The following is a 12,914-nucleotide window of genomic DNA, read 5'->3' on the forward strand; positions in this document are numbered from 1 at the left end:
TGATATAGGAATACCAGCAGCCTCCAAAATGAAGTCTCACAGAACAGAGAGGCTGGTGGTTAGTAGCATAAGTCTTCTCATGAGAAACAGGTGAAATCTGGTGTTGACCACTAGGACTACACGGAGGGTCTTGCTGAAGACAAGAGGAGATAACCTATCACATATGTGTGAAGTTAAGGAGACTTCCTTAAAAACCTTGAAGGGAACAAAACAAGGTTCAGTGGCACTATCAAGGTTTCAGTGGGAATGTCTTCATTTTAACAATTACAAAAATATTCAAAACAAGTGCTATAGTTGTTTTTGACAAACAGTATGTACACAGTTCACTGGAATGACATAGCTTGTGGGGGAGGCAGGAATAATATGCTTAGGCCCAGTAAACATTGAAGGTTTTGCCATTTTTCCAGAAGCATTTTGTTTACTAATAGACATGGAAAGAGGAGAGTTAAACCCCCTTTGCAGTAGAATAATAAATAGGAAATTTGTTTGCATATTGCATCTGTGATGCATCTGTCCTCCTTAAGTGTGTATTATATAAGCCAATGAATTTCAGAATGTTTCAGAGATGCTATGTAGATCATGAAACAGAACTTCAAGTGACAGAGAGAGACATCACCACTTACTGAAAATGACAAAAAATGAGGAACATTCTCTGTTTCAGAGAATGTCTCATGGATGCAGAGTAAGAGGTGTAAATGGCAGTGAAGTGACATTTTTATTAAAGGCATTCTTCTTTCTTTAGTGCCATGTAGGTTTTTTAGCTAACAAAAAGGCAGCAAATCTATGAAAAACCAAAAGGTTAGTTTAATAAAATCTAGGTGTTGGGCTAACTGTAGTCACATTCACCTGAAAAACAATCTCACCATGCCTTATGCATGGGAATACTAAAATTTGAAAAGTATATAATACTCAAAGTGTCTATGAAAAAAACCTCTTTTAATTGGACCTGCAAATTCTTTTGGTGCTCCTCTGTCTTCTCCTTTTCGACCACTTTCTCTCTCATTCCTGTGTTTCCTTCCCACTCCTCTTCTTAGTAGCTGTCAATGCTGATGAAATTAATCTACTGAGATGCTCTAACAAATGAAGTCTTAGCTTCAACAAGTCACACAAGTTAACAGAAAACTAGTCACACTGCAGTAAAATAAATTACCTAAATGAAATTTACCCTAGAGAAATGTAAATTAATAGACTGCAGGAGGGGTGATGAAGAGGCATGACCCAAAAAGAACGGAATATTTAGCAATACAAAAACAGCAGTTCTGAGAGAAATCTAGAGGTAAAGGGCGACAAACCAATTAGCTCACAAAGACACTAAGACAAAATTGAGGCAAGTATAATGAGACACTATTAACATATGGCTTAATTATGCTTTAATGTCTCTGTAAACCTGTATATGACTAGAGGAGCAATGAATCTGAGCCTCAGAACTATTGGGAAAAAATTAAGAAAATTGAGTCAGTTCAGACATCAAGAAATACAAAGGGTGAGATAAATGAATCTAGTGAATAAGAAAGACTACGAAGGAGACAAAGAGCTTACAACATTACTAGAAGAACCAAGAAGCTACCTTTCAGGCTTTCAACAGACAAACAGAATCACAGAATGATTTGAAGGGACCTTAAAGATCATCTAGTTCAAATGCCCCTGCCGTAGGCAGGGACACTTTTCACTAGACCAGGTTGCTCAAAGCCCCATCCAACCTGGCCTTAAACACTTCCAGGAATGGGGCATCCATTTCTCTGGGCAACCTGTTCCAGTGCCTCACCACTCTCATAGTCAAGAATTACTTCCTAATAACTAATCTAAATCCACCTTCTTTCAGTTTGAAACCATTCCCCCTAGTCCTGTCACTACATACTCTTGTAAAAAGTCCCTCTCCAGCTTTCTTGTAGGCCCCCTTTAGGGCTCCCTTTACTGGAAGGCTGCTATAAGGTTTCCCTGAAGCCTTCTCTTCTCCAGGCTGAACAACCACAACTCTCTCAGTCTGTCCTTCTTAGGAGAGGTGCTCCAGCCCTCTGATCATCTTCATGGCCCTCCTCTGCACTTGCCCCAGTAGGTCCACATCTGTCTTAGGCTGGTGTCCCAGAACTGGATGCAGTACTCTGAGTGGGGTCTCACAAGAGCAGAGTAAAGGAACAGAATCACTTCCCTGGAGCTGCTCTTCACACTTCCTTTGATGCAGCCCAGGATGTGGTTGGCTGTCTGAGCTGCAAGTGCACATCACTGGCTCAGATTGAGCTTCTCATTCACTAACACCCCCAGGTCCTTCTCCTCAGGGCTGCACTCGATATGTTCTCCACCCAGCCTGTATTTATGCTTGAGATTGCCCCAGGTGCAGGACCTTGCAACTTGGCCTTGTTGAACTTCATGTTGTTTGCACAGACCCACTTCTCAAGCCTGTCCAGGGCCCTTTGGATGGCATCCCTTTCCTCCAGTGTGTTGACTACACTTGGTGTCATCAGCAAACTTGCTGAGGGTGCACTCAATCCCACTGTCCACATTGCTGACAAAGATATTAAACAGCACGTGTCCCAACACCAACCCCTAACGAATGCTACTCATCACTGATGTCCACTTGGACACTGAGCTGTTGACTGCAACTCTTTGAGTGTGACTATCCAGTGAATTCCTTATCTACTGAGTGGTGTATCTATCAAATCCAATTTAGAGTCAAGGATGTCATGCTGGAGCAGGTCCAGAGGAGGGCAACTAGGCTGGTGAAGGGACTCAAGCACAAGTCCTATGAGGAGAGGTTGAGAGAGTTGGGTCTGTCCAGACTGGAGAAGAGGAGGCTCAGGGGAGACCTCATCACTCTCTACAACTTCCTGAAAGGAGGTTGTAGCCAGGTGGGGGTTGGTCTCTTTTCCCAGGCAACTATCAGCAAGACAAGAGGGCGTGGTCTCAAGTTGTGCCAGGGGAGGTTTAGGTTAGATATTAGAAAGAAATTCTTTACAGAGAGGATGATCAGACATTGGAATGGGCTGCCCAGGGAAGTAGTGGATTCTCTGTCCCTGGAGATTTTTAAAAAGAGACTGGATGTGGCACTCAGTGCCATGGTCTAGTAACCGCAGCGGTAGTGGATCAAGGGTTGGACTTGGTGATCTCGGAGGTCCCTTCCAACTCAGCTGATTCTATGATTCTATGATTCTATGTGGGACAGTATCACAAGTCCAAGTAGATGACATCAGTTGCTCTTTCCTTATCTACCACCAATATAACCCTGTAATACAAGGCCACCAAATTTGTCAGGTTCACTTTGCCTTTAGTGAAGCCATGTTTGCTGTCACTAATCATCTCCTTATTTTCCACGTGCCTTAGCATAGTTTCCGAAAGGATCTGCTCCATGATCTTGCTGTGCACTGAAGTGAGACTAACTGGCCTGTAGTTCCCTTGGTCTCCCTTTTTTTCCGTTTTTAAAAATGGGGGTTATGTTTCCCCTTTTCCAGATAGTGGGAACTTCACTGGACTCATAACTTCTCAAATATGGCTTAGCCTGTTCTTCTGCCCTCAGGACATGCAGATGCATCTCATCAGGTCCCATGGACTTGTGCACCTTCAGATGCCTTAGATGGTCTCAAACTTGATCTTCTCCTACATTGTGGGATTCTTTAGTCTCCCAGTCCCTGCCTTGTCTTCTGTAATGTGTGGTGTGGCTGGAGATCTTGCTGGTGAAGACCAATGCAAAAAAGCCTTCCCCATGTCCTGGGTAATCAGGCCTCCTGTTTCTTTCCAGAGAGGATCTCCATTTTTTCTAGTCTTCCTTTTATCACCGAAGTACCTATAAAAGCTTTTCTAGTTGTCCTTGATGTCTCTGGCCAGATTTAATTCTATCAGGGTTTTAGCTTTCCTAACCTGATCCCTGGCTGCTCGGACAATTTCTCTGTATTCCTCCCAGGATACCTGTCCTGACTTCTACCCTCTGTAGGCTTTCTGTTTTGTGTTTGAGTTTGTCCAGGAGATCCTTGTTCATCCAAGCAGGCCTCCTGGCATTTTTGACTGACTTTCTCTTTGATGGGATGCCTCTCTCCTGAGCTTGGAGGAGGTGATGCTTGAAAATCAACCAACTTTCTTGGGCCTTTCTTCCCTCCAGGGCTTTATCCCATGGTACTCTATCAAGCAGATCCCTGAAGAGGTCAAAGTCTGCTCTCTGAAAATCCAAGGTAAACATGCATGCATTGAACAGCCTAGACTAGAACGAAGGCTACAAATGTGATCTGAAGTCCAGATATGAGATTATGCCTTTTTTTTTTTTTTGTTAGAGCTTCCCTTTTCAATTCTTTGGTGAGATTACATAATTTTAAGAATTAAAGTAGTTAAACATATTTTATTGGGCCTGGCTAAGGTGGAATTTACTTTTCCCATAGCAGCTCTCATAGTGCTGTGGTTTGTATTTGTAGCTGGAATGGTGTTGATAACACACTGTTGTTTTGGCTACTGCTGAGCAGTGATCACACAGCATCAGGGCTGTCTCTTCACCACCCCTCCCCCCAAGCTTCACACAAAGACCAGTAAGCTGGGCATGAGCAAGAGGCTAGAGGGGGACACAGCCAAGACAGCTCACTCAACCTGACAGAAGGGGTATTCCATATACAATATGGCATCTTGCTCAGCAATAAAACCTAAGAGAAAGCCTTTGAGGGGTGTGGGTGGTGTGGGGTGTGCATTTTCATGAATGTGTTTCTCTTCCAAGGTAACTGCTTACTGGGGCTGTTTCCTGGGAAGTGGCTGGACATCACCTACTGATGGGAAGTAGAGAATAGTTCTCTTTCTTTGTTTGTTTCCTTTGCTTCTGTGCACAGCCTTTACTTTTATTTATTAAACTACCTTTATCTCAACCCATAACTTTTTCTTCTTGTTTTCTTCCCCTTTGTCCTGCTAAGGAAGGGAGTGATAGAGCAGCTTGATGGCCACCTGACATCCAGCCCAGGTCAACCCACCACAACATTAACTCTGAGGGACCAAACATAAAACTGAGAAAAAATTTAGGGAAACTCCCTGAAACCGCAGAACATTTGAGTCATGTGCAAGAGGGATGGGACATAAGGGGCAGATTCTTATTATCCAAAAGATGTGTGCATTAGAGCAAGTGAGGTTACTCAAAGTATGTGGATACATATTCCAGTAGTAGGTATAGGCATCAGTATATGGAACATATAAGCAACATAATTCATGAAATTATGAAGTGAAGAATGAGAAATATTAAAGTATGTACAAGTAAAATAAATCTCTCAAACCCATCATATCCTAAGATGTGAAATAGGATGGAATCAAGGAAGTTCTATCAATGGAAATATGAAAAAGTGACTGAAAAAAATAAAAAGGACATACTCTTGAAAACATCAGATGGATGGGGGCAAAAACTTTCCTCCCTTTCTTTTTTCCATGGTCTTATGAGAAGCTGCATTTTTTCAGAAAAAAAATAATAGCATTTCTGATTCAAGACTGCTTCCTAAGAGATATAATTACCACCTCAAAGCAGTTTCTCTCATCGTGCCAAATGCAGAAATATCATCTAAGGCTCATCTCATTTCTCCTCTCTTCCTTTCTACTACAGAATGATACCTCTTCTCTCCATTACACAATTTATAAATCGTGTAAATGTGGAATACAGAACAGGCTATTGCAGGAAAGCAATTTTTTGGCAATATTGTATGTGGGAAGACATCTGTGAGAAGCATCAGAAGATCTTTCATCTTCTGAACATCTCACAGATGTTCACAAATAGCGAAAATTGTTACTTTGGGGAAGGCAGCTCATGCCAATAAATGTAGGGAACTTGTTTAAAATAGGAGCTTGCAGGCTGTGAAATTAATAAAACAACAGATCTGACCTAAACTCCTAATGACAATCAGCCTGATTGTTTTTGTTAATTATAGTTATTGGCGACTGAAATCAATGAGAGGTGAATGAGGGCAACCAAATTACTACTGCTAAATTGCTACAGTTAGCACTTTTTTTTTCTTTTTTTCCAAAACCAAATGACAATATGTTTTATTCATCTGCTTTGTTACTTACCACATGTAACTGTGCACTCTCCAAATGTTACTTCTGTGGACATAGTGGCATTCAAACCTGAACACAAAGTCTAAAGTTACATCTCCAATACGATGACAGGGGTTGAAACGCCCAATTAACAGTAAATTCACTCTTTGAAATCTTTACTACTTTTAGTTGAAATGTGAAATTTGCCAACATTTTTTTTCACTAACTAAACTAGAAAAACAGGACGTTTGTAAAATTTATAGTGAAATCCAGTGTGAAGAGCATTCATGTTTAAACAAACCTCAAGATGATTTTTTAAAAGACAAAAATGCATTTTTCTTATAAAGGAGTCTATGATGTTAAATTAGCTTACTGAATGCTCTGGGAGGTGCAATGTCTAGGTTCTATGCAAATTATAGGCCTTCTGTGAAAAGAGTTGAGAAAAATTTTCATTAAACAGTATTCAGTTAAGTAATTTCCTTGTTCTTTTGTGGATAACGTATGCCTTCCCACTTCATTTTTCCCCATCACACTTCAAGGTCATGTTTATACAGCCATCACAAAGATGAGTCAACCAGGTACAGTATTTTAATCAGGTGCTGCGGTTTTAATCAGTGTGATTGGGTTCCTTCCATGTATTAATGGTACTTTGAGGTTTCAAAATGTACAAAACCAAAAGGTTCTCATGTCCATATGGGATTCAAATCTGGATAATGTATTTTATTCCTAATAGCATGCAATTTGAATGTTTGCTTATAAGGATACTGAGATACAGTAATTGTTACATAGAGAAACTGTCTTAGCAAAGCTCTTTGGAAATTATTAATTAAATAAGCAGTAGGTCTTTTCAATAGTTCCAAATGCAAAGAGAGTCACTAAGACTTTTTTTACAAGTCTACACTGCCAGTCTCACCTACTCAGATTAATTTTTCTGATAAAAAATACTTACTACTGTAAAGTTTGCTTTCACCATCTCTCAGTTTTTTATATTCAAGATTTATGTTTACAAAATGTTATTTCTGTGCAGCCATGCAAGTTTATATATCACTTCTTGCTACTAAATCTCTGAGTAACATTTACATTTTTCACATGCTATCCAAAACTTTAAATTTCTCAGGTTGAAAGGAACGGATTCATTTTTCTTTCAGTCGGTGATATACGAATATAAAACCTTTATTATTCTATCCGTTGTAAAGGATTTACACTACAGAAGCACAGTGCATTCTCCACAATGATACACTGATACTGAACTCTTTTTCTTAATGTTATAAATGAGCCATCAAATTCTTACTCTTCTGTTATCTCTGTCTCTATGATTTTGACATTTACTTCAGCATATAAGCTGTGCTCATCAGAACAGTCTTCTAGTGTACATACAACAATCCTTAAACAATAACTATCCAGCTAAATGATAAAATATCCAACCTTAGTCAAAACATAAGGAAAAAATAGTAAGACTAAAATCCTATGAAAACAGAGACAACCTTTGAAACAGATAGTGTATCCTCAAACTCTAATGAAACTCAAAAAATAACAACTTCTTTAGAAAATGGTCCCCACCATGGACATCCTATCACTTTTCCCTTAGTTTCTTTTAAATTGATGGGGCAGTCTCTCAACAGTCTTGTCTAATGACAAACACCACAGCACAGCAGAGAGCTGGAGAAAAACTGAAGGATCCTGTCTAGAGTCTACAGTGCTGTTTTCAAATATTTGTTTTGAACTTGGTACAATGGAAGTTGCTCTTATTTCGTTGTGCAGAATAAACATAAACATGCAAAAATGAATGGGAACAAGGGCTAGGACAGCTTCAGGTGACATAAATTCTCCATGGAATAGATTTCTGAGAATTCATATCAGCTTATGGTATGCCCAAACCTCTACCCTGGAAGTAGGTGTTATGATAATTTCGGTTTTGAGGTGACAAACTGAGTGTAGCCACAGCAGGGTGTCATCATACCTGAAAGGAAAAGATACCATTTCCCATCCAGACAAAAATTTTTAAAAAGAAAGAAAGAAAGTAAAAAGAAAGAAAGAAAGAAAGAAAGAAAGAAAGAAAGAAAGAAAGAAAGAAAGAAAGAAAGAAAGAAAAAGAAAGAAAGAAAGAAAGAAAGAAAGAAAAAGAAAGAAAGAAAGAAAGAAGAAAAGAAAGAAAGGAAGGAAGAAAAAAAGAGGGAAAGAAAGAAAATGGCTCTTTTGTCAGATATTCATTACGATGAACTAACTGTGGCTCTAAGTAAAAAAGATACTGTATTTTCTAAGTAGTGTTACTCCAAATAAACCTTTAAACACATCTGAACATTGAAAGCCATTTGATTCTAAGTTAACAAGTTAATCAGGAATCCCCAATCTTGATTTCTGACGTAATGAAATTTATTTAAAAAGCCACTGAAAGAAACTTTGAGAGAAACAGGATCATTGAGGATAATAGTTTTTATAAGAATCTTATGAATCTTCAATGCCAATATCACAATAGAAAATCTTGTGTTGCTTTCTTTACTTGCATTTTTTCCATCCATTTTAATTGAAGCAAAATGTTAAAGCTTCTGATAAGAAACTACAGATCGTTCTACTTATATAAGATGTCTGGTTCCAGTTGCATCAGGTTCAGATAAAAATATAGTGTCAGCCCTATGCAAAAAGAATTATGCATATAAGCTTCCATTAGCATTAATAGGAGTTATATATGTAAATCCCACACATGCTGTGATAAGAATGTGCTAAGAAACTGCATTTACATTCCTGTCAGGGGGCTGCAATTAGTACCAGCACAGCAAAGACAGCCTGTATTCCTCTCAACATTTGGAAGCCTTGTAAAACCTATGTAGAACAGAAATCTTTGCCATTATACTCCATTTTAATTACAAGCCACATCACAGCATATGTGTGAAATATTTTGATAAACACTTAAAAAGCCCACAGAAGTCCTACTAAAAATGACAACTGAGAGCACTCAAAGTCATGATTGTGAACCTGAGAGGAACTTGCTTGTGCCTGAGCTGGGCATCTCTTTTTTTGGCAAATACTGTGGCTTTAGGATTTATGGGGTCCTGAAGGTCAAAGTGCAGAGGGGATTGGGAACAACATGGCTCCATTCCCAAAGTGGTAAGACGAGCAACAACAAAGGGGATGTGGGTTTGCCGGGACAGAAATCATTCCATGGGAAATTGGCTTTGCACTTGAGAACACATCATGTGCAAACCTGTGCTATTTGTCACTTGATGGCAGACAGAGGGTGTTTACAGGGATTATCACTCTCAGTAGCCCACTCTTTTGGTTATGAGAGTGATGATCAGATCAGGAGCTTTCCCTATCTCCCCGGCCTCTCCCTTCAGGACTGCCCTGTGATGGCTTAATAATACACTCCAACACCTTCCCACTGCCTGCAGATGACACTGGGGAGAGATTGCTGCATCCTGGCAGTGATTCAGCCTGGCTCAGGAAGCACAACTGCAGTCAGCCCAAAAAACTGCTGCTTGACATGACATGACACTCACTTTCCCTGCAGCCTGGCCACACACCCCCTGATTCCAGAGAGGGAAATTTCCCTTAGCAGGAGTGGGGATCACCAGATCTGCAGGAATATCCATGAGGGTAGATGTGCAGGCACATCCGTGCCGCTGCACCCACACAGGTTGGCAGGTCAAGGGGCCCTTAGGTCGAAGGTTGATTCTGGCAAGTGGAGTGAGAGCTATTTACAGGTCCTTTGTCTGCTGTCCCTCATGCCGGAGCACAAGCTCCATCAATAAAATGGGTGCCAAACTGTGTGACACCCAAAGAGATCTACAAAGGATCTACTGCCTACTATGGATGGTCCAGGGTAATAATATTTTTTTACAGGTGAGGAATATCTGTTCTTCTCCAAAGTCTAGAAAAGGCAGATTTAGATCCAAGTATTTGTGACTCCCGTTTCTTAAAATATTATCCTAGGATTTTAACAGTACCTTTCAATCCCCCAAATACGAGAGCCCTATGCAGACTGAAGAAGTGCACCTGCGCTTGGGAAATTGTCACTCACACTTAGAATGGGCATAGTGAACATCAGGTCTGATTGCCAATGCAACACTATGTGAGCAGGCAGACAATATAAGAGCCTGCTTGCAATAAACATCCCCGCTACCCAAAACAGTGTTTGTAAGTGATGCTCCCACAGAATCCGTGTTGATAGTCTCTGCCTTGGTGTTCAGAAAGCCTCTGTAGATGTCTCAGGCTATCTGGGCTTGAACTTCATCCTCAGTGAGCATGTCTTTCGTCAGCGATTGCATTTCCCCGGAGTACAGAAATGCAGCCAACACAGGATTTCTTGTGAGCGCAGAGATGGGCCTGGGCTCTGTGAAATTTTCTTTCATGGGAGTTGAAAACGAATAGAGCTTTCCTTGCCTTTGAATCTACTCATATAACTTATCTATTTGACTTAGACTTTCCTTAATAATTTCTTGCCAGGACACCTAGTCTCACATGTGCAACAGAAAACATAGAGGAAAATTCCTGGCCTGATCAAGCTACTTCCCTAAGAGTTAGAAGAGAGATTATTACCTTTATAAAATGTTTGGGAGGGTCTCTGATATTGGAGGTAGAGAAAGCTAGAGAAATGGGAACATACTATATGATGGGTAATGAGCCATTCAATAAAATTTGTTCATGAAGTTGTCAAAGTTTATGCTGTCAAAAAATTAATTATATCCTTAATAATAGCTTCTATTTCTGTATCTTCAGGACCCGAAATCACCTAGAACTAGAAAAAAAAGTTAATATTGAATAAAACCAACTGTGTCTAGAGAATAGAAAAAGATTGATCAATAGATTAAATCCAAGTGTGTGTTCTAGTTTTTCTTTCTTTGAGACATTTTCAACATGTTTTCATATCTATGTGTATGTATGTGTTAACTATATGTACACACAGAAACACATACATTATGTACCATTATTAATGCTTGTGATGGGATGCAGGAGACAGTTACTGTGAAGGAAAGATCAATCATTTCCAGGAACAGCAGTGTTTAATACTTCTCTAGAAGAAATACATCTTTACCATTTCTACAGAACAAGTAGGAAACTCAGCTTTTTATGATGGGACCTAATAAATGGCTGGATGGCTTTTTGAGCATTTTTTTCAATATTATTAGTTAGTAGCAATATCTTTTCCATTATTTTCTTATACTTCACATACTTGCTGTTAGTCTCTTTCTACAGTCTACAGAAGTTCTCTCTCATTTTTACGACTCTTCTTACTTGTCTGGTTTTATAAAGAAGGGGATAAAAATCCTAATGGCAATGGACAACATTCACTTCGCTCATGCTGTTAAGTGGCCCTGTGGAGCAGTGGTGAGCTCCCAAGTGGTCAGAACTGTTCTACCTATTTGTGTTCCACTTGCTGCCCAGAGAGAAGACTGGCAAACAAACAGCTTGGAAAGAGCTTGCAGCTGCTTTTTCTTCTCCTCAGCCTCAGGACAGCCATAAAGCGTTTTTTTTTGCAGTGGGTGTGCGTATTCAGAAGCTTTCTTCCAGGCTGCTCCTTTTCTCTCCTTTTTTGGCACCATCTCCCACACAACTGTTTTTCTCAGCCATTTACAGGAAGAACAGTCTGCCTGGACTTGTAGCCAGTATTACTCTGCTCCCCAGACTTAGGAGTAGTGGGCAAAGTCCCAATACTCCTTAAAATTACTGATATGTGAAGCCAGGAATGAGAGATGCAACTAGGAGTGGCAGAGTTCCTTCAGTGTTACAAACATCTGAAACATGATTAAGTCTCATCTCTACCTTCAGGCCATATGGGATGTGGACTTTCAATTTAGCTATATAATGCAAAATGGTTTCTTGCTGACTTTATTAGTCTAGATGCTAATTAATAGACCAAATAACATCATTACTACAATGCCAACAGATTTGTACATTAGCCTGAACTCACTGTCAGTAAGAACATGAAGATATTAGATACTCAACAGCTTTCTGAGTTAATAACTCTACTTGTGAAAGTCATCATCATGGCTAGGCTTCAGTAGTGTGCAGCCAAATGACATAGACAATATTTAGAGTAAACTAGAGCAGCCTTGACTCTTTTATTCTCAACAGTAACCCAGGTTGTAAAAGAGGTAAAAGAGATGTTTGATACTCTTAGAAAACAGTAATTCCATGCAATGCTGTTTTCTGCAACAGGACTCTGTTGGTCAATAGAATTGCTTTATTCTCTGTGCATGGACCAATAAATAATTCTGTAAGTCATATCTCATTGAAAAATCCTGCAGCAGGAGCTCATGCCAGAAGGTCAACACATCTGTAGTGGTCAACGGGACATGAGTAATAGTTCTGAAAAATGTCTCCTCTTGTTTTGTCCCTAGGCACAGATAATGGCATGCTCCTTCCACTGGACAAGAATTGTTGCCATAGTAATGTTTCAAGCACTCCTTTGGATCAATAAGGGAACAGAGGGTTTTTCAGGTATTTCTGTTGCTTGTAAGCCTGCAGTCATATCTATTCCCTTCTATAAAACAAGTTTCTTCAGAGGTCTTTCAACACTCTACAAGTAGGCATAGAAGGCAATATAAACACGGTATTCAAAGATCTTGGGTCAGAATCAGACCTCTGATGGGCAAGTGCAATTCTGTCAAGAGAGCAGGGTTGCGTTTGCATAATCAAAGCCTTGAATTTGGCCCTTGTAGCCCTATCAACACCTCACCAAATTCAGGAACAAACTGAAGCTACAGAATTCGTTGCATTTTTTGCTGAGGATCCAGGTGTAGTTCCATTCACAAATCAGCAATCGGTTGGTTTAAAGTTCATTTGCTGGTTCATGGACACTGTAGGTACCTGACATATTGCCACAGTATAGGTTCAAGCTGATTAAATGCTATTACTTCTACGACAGAAGTGAAGTGTGAACTTAACATAAATTCTTAGGGGCTGAATCTACAAAAGCGTGGATTTAGTCACTG

This window comes from Chiroxiphia lanceolata, chromosome 3, assembly GCF_009829145.1.
Source record: "Chiroxiphia lanceolata isolate bChiLan1 chromosome 3, bChiLan1.pri, whole genome shotgun sequence".
NCBI lineage: Eukaryota > Metazoa > Chordata > Aves > Passeriformes > Pipridae > Chiroxiphia > Chiroxiphia lanceolata.